The following is a 6,875-nucleotide window of genomic DNA, read 5'->3' on the forward strand; positions in this document are numbered from 1 at the left end:
CCTTTACAAAAACCCAGTTCTCTGGAAGGCCAGTTCCGGATTGGTAGGTGCTTTTATTTCAGTTAGGAAGGGGAATAGGAAGAGGACAGTGGTTGCTGTTTTTCTCCAGGAGTATGTGGGGCTAGGGCAGGGAGGAGATACATGCAAAGTATTTATAATGACTATGGAATGGGTGTCATCAGTTTATTTAAAAGGATTTACCCATAGCTTCTTATGTGTAGTGTTCGCTGCTTCACAGAAACAAGCAAAATACTGAAAATCTCCCCATTTATTGAGTTTACATTCTTGTGAGAAACACAGAAAGCAAAATGAATGAAATATAAAGCATATTAGATAATGATAACAACCAAAGTCCATCGAGGTAGGGTTTGAAATCTTAGGTTGGTAGGGGAAGACCTCACCCAGAAAGTGAATATTTGAATTAAGACTGGAACAAAGTGGGGAAACAAGTTATTCAGATAACTGAAGAAAGAACATTTCAGGCCAAGGGAAGAGGAGTGCAAGGGCCCCGAGGGGAAGTGTGGTGGGCTTGGCTGGGGCCATAGTGATTGGGTGCAGTGAGTCAGTGGGAGCAGAGATGAGAGAGGGAGCAGGGTTCATGTAAGCCTTGGGGGCTCATGCTAATGGGGTCGCCTTTTACTCTGAATAAATGGGAAACATTGGAGGGATCTTGTGACCTAACTTATATTTTAAAAGACTTACTCTGGCTTCTGTGTTGAGAATAGAACATAGTAGGTCAAAGGCAGAAGCTAGGATACTGGTTAGGAGGTTTTTTCAGTAATGCAGGTGAGAGATGATGCTGGCTTGGATTGGGGGTGGTGGTGGCAGTAAAGATGGTGTGAAGTGCTCAGATTGTGGACATGTTTGTACATGATTGAAGGTACATCTGGTGGGATTTGTTGACAAATCAAGTGTGGGTGGGGAATGTGTGCGTGAGAGAAAGGACTTAAGGATAAGACCAAGCATTTGGGCTTGAGCAACTGGAAGATGAAATGGGGAAGACCACACGAGGAACTACTTTGGTGGCGCAGTGGATATCAGGGGCTCGATTTTGGACGTGTTGATTTTGAGATGCCTCTCAGATATCCAGGTGGAGATGTCATGTAGGTCATTGGATATATGTTTCAAAAGTCAAGGGAGAGGTGCTCCAGAGAAATACATATCTAAGCTCATGGAAGAAGAGCTTTGACAAAATGAGGAAGCCAAAGAGCTGGTTCTAGGCTCTGAGACCACCCAAGCAGCCAGGGCGTGTGGTGAGGCTGTGCTGCTGTGGTCAGCCATGGACTTTGGGATCAACCTGATTTGGGCTCATAGTAGGTGCTCAATAAATGTAACTCCTTTGCTTAGTTTTAGAATCAACTGCTGTGTATTTTGGGCATGTTTATGGAGCAGTTGATTAAATACAGGCGTTTGTGTTCTCAGCTCTTTGAGTTTCTCCCAGCCCTTCTCCTACCAGCCACAGTGTGCCTACGTGAGTTTCAGAGGGGAAGGCAGTAGTGGCTCCCAGCCTTAGAAAGGCTTGGCTGGCCATTGCCCCATGCCTGGAATGAACTTGGCCATTTTTTGTTTGGATTACCAAGGACAAAGCCCAATTCATACACCGAGTCTTTCAAAATGCCTGCCTGCACTTTTCACACTCTAGCAAACATGAGCTTCTCTTCTCTGAAGGAGTGCATGATCCATTCTGCAGGTTTTCGCCTGGCCCAAGATGCTTGGCCTGTGCTACAGGTTTTCATATCTTCAACCCCCAGCTCTTCACGACTGATCTGGCCCCTCTAGAGGCCATCTCCCATGTACAGGAAACCAGAGCTTTTGGATACCAGAGTTTTGCCTAGAATTTCGGTGACAATGGCTGCCTCCATAACTGAATTCCAAGGATGTTCTATGGGCCTGAATCCCAAATAGAAAATACTTGCAAAGCTGAGGTCAGCCTGGGATCCATAATCCTCCTCTGTCTCCCCATGGTACAAGACTAGACCATTCTGAAGCCAGCATGGTGGCATAATCGGACATCTGTGAGGTGCAAGGCTCTGCAAGCATATAGGGGCTTCTAATGTAAAGCCAGCTAGATGCCCCTGGATACGTGTCTGATGGCCAGAAAACTCCATGACGTTAGACATAGGTAGGCTCTGCAGAGACGTGAGAATAGCTGAAGTTACAGGGAAATGGAAGCTAGTTGAAAATGAATATGTGAAGAAACACACATCTTTATACTTAAAGTTATCTGTACCTTTCCACAAAGGGCTGGAAACAGTTTCAAAACTAAATACAGGGTATGATGATCCTTTAAAAATTCCTCCCGAACTCCTTTAAAGGACAAAAACATAGATGTGATATCAGGTACCTGGAATGATCTAGTCACTGTAATTGTCCTGAAACTAAGAAAAACCACACAATTGTGCTAGGTTACATCATTTGTCAGCGACAGATCACAAGAAACAGACAGTTTGGGGGACTTTTTTGTTCTGGAACATACTTTCTCTTGGCACTGAGTAAATAGGGTAGTGGGTAACAAAGAAGGCAATTCCCTTTCTATAAAAAATGAAAAAAAGAGCACTACAGAATATAATTTTCTATATTGATTCTCTGAAAAAATAGAGCCCCAATATTTGGGCTTATTGCTGTACAGACATTTCTTTGGGACGCTAGCATGATCTGGCTCAGTTCTACTGCTTCCCAGTGATCTCAGTTCCTATTGAGCCCAGAGTTTAGAAAACTCAGGGAAATACAAGGCCCGGTTGCCTGTCTGGCCTTGCCTCTCTCAAATCTCTGTTGCACACAGCACACACCTTTGAATGGGCTAAAGGCATCCTTCCACAGCCATGGTCCCTGACAAGTTCTGAAATACTCACTTGCTGTGCCATCAAGACAAGTGTCCCTGGGCTGGAAGAAGCTGTTGGTTGTGAGGCAGTGCTTATATTTGGGGCCTTACTGTATCTGCATGTCTGTAATTTCTGAAATGTTCTCTCAGTTGTATAGCTAACTTAAATGTAATGGTTAGGATGAAATTCATTTTTTGGCGCAAAGTTCTGCAGTTGAGTATGTACTGTCCTTTATAGCTTTCCTTTAGAGAATGAGTTTCCTTTACAGATTATCTTTGAAAAATAATGAAAAACAAAGAACTTAGAAAACCAACCATAAGAAGCTGTAAATTCCCATAAAAAGATGATTCTTCCACGATAATCAGGGCACCACTGCTAGCAGCCTGGAGGCTAAATTTCAAGTACTCTACCTCACCACTTCTGCCTTTTCAGTCCCTACTCTTCCAGAGATCATCACTGATGACCAGTTGGGAGGCTGAGAATCTGTAATGTACATGGTTACTTTGATAAAGAGAACTTTCAGGTCCATCACTGAATGGGGAAACATGCTCCTTGGGCTTCTTGGTAAAGCACACCTTGGGAGGGCAATCGTAGGGGCTATACAGCTCAGACCTTCGGGTTAGAGCAGAATCACTGGAACCAGAGGTGAACTAAACACCCTGGTGGGATAACCAATGCCCTGGCATTGTGGAGCTTCTCAAATGTCTGGCTCAACAGGCAATGGGTAGTGGAGTTCAGTGACCTGCGGTGAGCTCTGCCTGGGTCCTGCTCAGACCTTGTTTTGGCCCCCATTCGTGTCCTTGTCTTACTTGTTCATGTCTCCTCTTAACTCTGTCCTTAGCCATGACCTCAGACCTGTTTCTAGGCAGAAGCCTAACTTAAGCCTTGATCTCTGCACCAGGCCTGGCCCCTTTGTCCACCCATTCAAGGTGCTTCCATAGGGCAGTGGGCAGGTGCGTTAAAGTCCAGAACTGTGAAAGGAGCAACTTGCTGGCTCACGGTCCCCCCACCCCACTTGCTACTTGTACCCAGCCACCACCAGAAAACCTGGGACATGGGTTGAGAAGCCATGCATTGTCTTTTTATTATTTTAACATCTTTCTCAGGAATCTTCAAGGGTAAGATCAACATGGATAATTTTAAGCTAGGCCAGTGATCTGAAGTTAAGGTGTTCTTTCTCCTGAAATGCCTTAACTCTTCAGAATGATTGAGGAACTTTAAGCTTGCCATAGTTACTCATAAATTAGCACTTGGCAGATACAGAAAGATCTGTTTATTACTGCATATAGTCTGTAAGATTTTTTTAAATTTTAAAATAACTGTAGATGCACAGGAAATTGCAAAAATAATACAGAGAGACCCCATGCAGCCTTCACTTAAATTCCACCAATGGTTACATCTTATGTAACTATAGTACAGTTTCAAAACCAGGAAATTGACATTGGTATGATATGTATGCATAGTTCTTTGTCCTTTTTATCATATGTGTAGATTCTTGAAACCACCACCACTATCAACATATGCAATCACTTTCATCACAGCAAAGATACCTCTTATGCTATCACTTCCTGGTTATGCCCACCCTCTAACACGGCTCATCATCCTTAACCCATGGCAACCACTGATCTGTTTTTCATCTCTACCATTTTATCGTTCAGAGAATTTTCTATAAATGGAATCGTAGAGTCTGTGACCTTTGGAGATAGGCCTTTTTTTACTCAGAATGATGCCCTTGAGATCCATCCAAGTTGTTGTGTATATCATATGCTCCTTTTTACTGCTGAATAGTATCCCATGATATGGATATACCAGAACTGGTTTAACCACTTGCCTCTTGAGGGAAGTTTGCTTGTTTCTAGTTTGGGGCTATTACAAGTAAAGAAGACAATCCACATTTAATGTCATTATCAAGATGTTAGGACATAAGTCTGCCATTTCATTTCTCATTTCCTGTTTTTTCCTCTGTTGTTCATTTCTGTCTCTTTTTCCTGCCTACCTTTGCATTACTGAAAGATTTGTTAAAATTCTACTTTGATTTGTCTATAGTATTTTGGGTTTTTTTGGTATAAATTCTTTGTATAGATTTTAGTTGCTTGAGGTATTGCATTTTACATACATAACTTATAAGAGGCAACTGGTGTTGGGATTTCACCAGTTCAAGTGAAGTGTAGAGACCATAAGTCTTTTAAGTCTTAAAGTCTTCTTTTCAGTTTTTAACTGTCTATAATTTATGTCTATCATTTTCTTAAACATTTCCTCTATATAAATTTAAAAAACACACACAAAATATTTCCCAAAGTCATTTTCACACACAGATAGTCTAAAGCAAGAGAGGCAAAATGAATTTAAGAAGCAAGTCAGTGGTTTGGCCGGCACTGGAGAGCCTGGCTTCCGGAACGTTCCCCTTGCCACTCTCTTCTCCTAACTGAGGGCTTTTCTTCTTCAGAGCTGATTAGTCTTCAAGTTTTTGTCATAAGCTACTCTAGGGAGATGTTGAGCGTATCCTAGGGATGAAGAGGCCAAGGCAATTACTCCAGGTCATGGAGGCAAAACACGGCAAGGGCAGAGGTCGCACGGGGGTCACCTAGGTCACGCCTGGCTTTCAGAGAGGGTGGTGACTGGGTTATAACATGTGAATAGGGGTTTTGTTCTATTTGAAGAAAGAGAAAACCCTGTGACTTTCCTGTCAAGTATTTTGGGGCCTAATATACTCTCCAGAAAGTAAAGACGACTGCAGTATTTTAGGGCATGAGGGAACATTAACATTAAACCCTTCCTTGACAGAAAAAGAAATAAAATATAGAAGATGTTTCCTAACTGAGTTCTATCTCCCATCTTCAATTCATCTTACTGCCCGGGTTTTCTGATGAACCAGGGGTCTAAGGTGAATGTACCCTGGGGCAAATCAAAGCCCCCTGCTTGTTTATTCCTCAATCCTGGTGCAGTTCAATGCACTTAAAACCCCTTCCTAAGACACGGCTATAAGAATGAAAGCAGCATAAAGCACCTAGAGATCAAGGATGGCAAAAAATGTCATCTTGCATGCCAGCCACTCAGTTGGAGGTAAATCCAGGAGAGGTGCTGGAGAGAGATTTTGGAAACCAAGCACAGTGGAGGAAGTTGCTGCAATGGTCAGGAGAGGGGGTAGAGGGGCATACCTGGGGTCCAGACCAAGACCCTTTGTAGGGGCACAGGGAGATCTTTTTCCTTAACTCATTAATTCTGAAGAAAAAGTGTCTCGAGTGGGAGGAATAGAAATGCTCAGTATCTAGATAACTAGCCATCACTTTCTGTTTGGCTCAAATGCCCCTGCATGGATTCTGTGCTTCTTGGGTCAGAGATGAAGTATATAAAATAGCAGGATGGCTACTTAGGGACATGTTCAAGGCCCAACAGTCTAGTGGGGTCTCCCGGGCCTAAGGCATGACATCTCATCATGCACTTCACAGACATGTGTCCTCCTCTTATCTGTAGAAGGGCTTCTAAGAAATCATTGAGGACATTAAATGAAGGGAAAAATATAAAGAATGACATTCAGTGCTTACAAGGGTGCAGTGAAATGAGTTCCCTAATATATTACTGGTAGATATATAAATGGGTGTAAACTTTTTATAAGCTACTTACTAGCATGTATCAAAAATTATTTAAAAACCACACCCTTTAATACATTAAAAAAATCTTAATCATACAGGCCTCATCACAAAATGATTTCTATTAGTGAAAAACAGGAAACAACTTAAATGTCCAACAATAACTTAGTTATGTATATCCATGTTTGACTATCGTACAGATGTTTTAAATTATGGTTATTAAGACCATGTAACCACATGGGTTTCAAAGCAGGATAAAAATGATGTGAATGCTATTATTTTAACTATGTATAAAATATACACAGAAAAATAACGGGTAAGGAAATCTGTCAGTATTACAGCTGGCTTACACTGTAGAATTGTGGATACTTTAAGCTGCTATATTTAAAACTATGTTGTGGTATTGTTACTTTTATAATAGAAAACATTTAAGAAAGAGAAAAACTGAAAAGGGAATTTTGAA

The 6,875-nt window shown here is 41.9% G+C and overlaps 1 protein-coding gene across 5 annotated transcripts in view; it reads left to right on the plus strand.

Annotated features, from left to right (window-relative positions):
• Positions 1–6,875, plus strand: part of WDFY4 (WDFY family member 4) — a 271,838-nt gene that overhangs the window by 201,023 nt on the left and 63,940 nt on the right. The gene's annotated exons all lie outside the window — the stretch shown is intronic.

Source organism: Neophocaena asiaeorientalis, unplaced genomic scaffold (assembly GCF_003031525.2).
Source record: "Neophocaena asiaeorientalis asiaeorientalis breed wild unplaced genomic scaffold, Neophocaena_asiaeorientalis_V1.1 scaffold202, whole genome shotgun sequence".
NCBI lineage: Eukaryota > Metazoa > Chordata > Mammalia > Artiodactyla > Phocoenidae > Neophocaena > Neophocaena asiaeorientalis.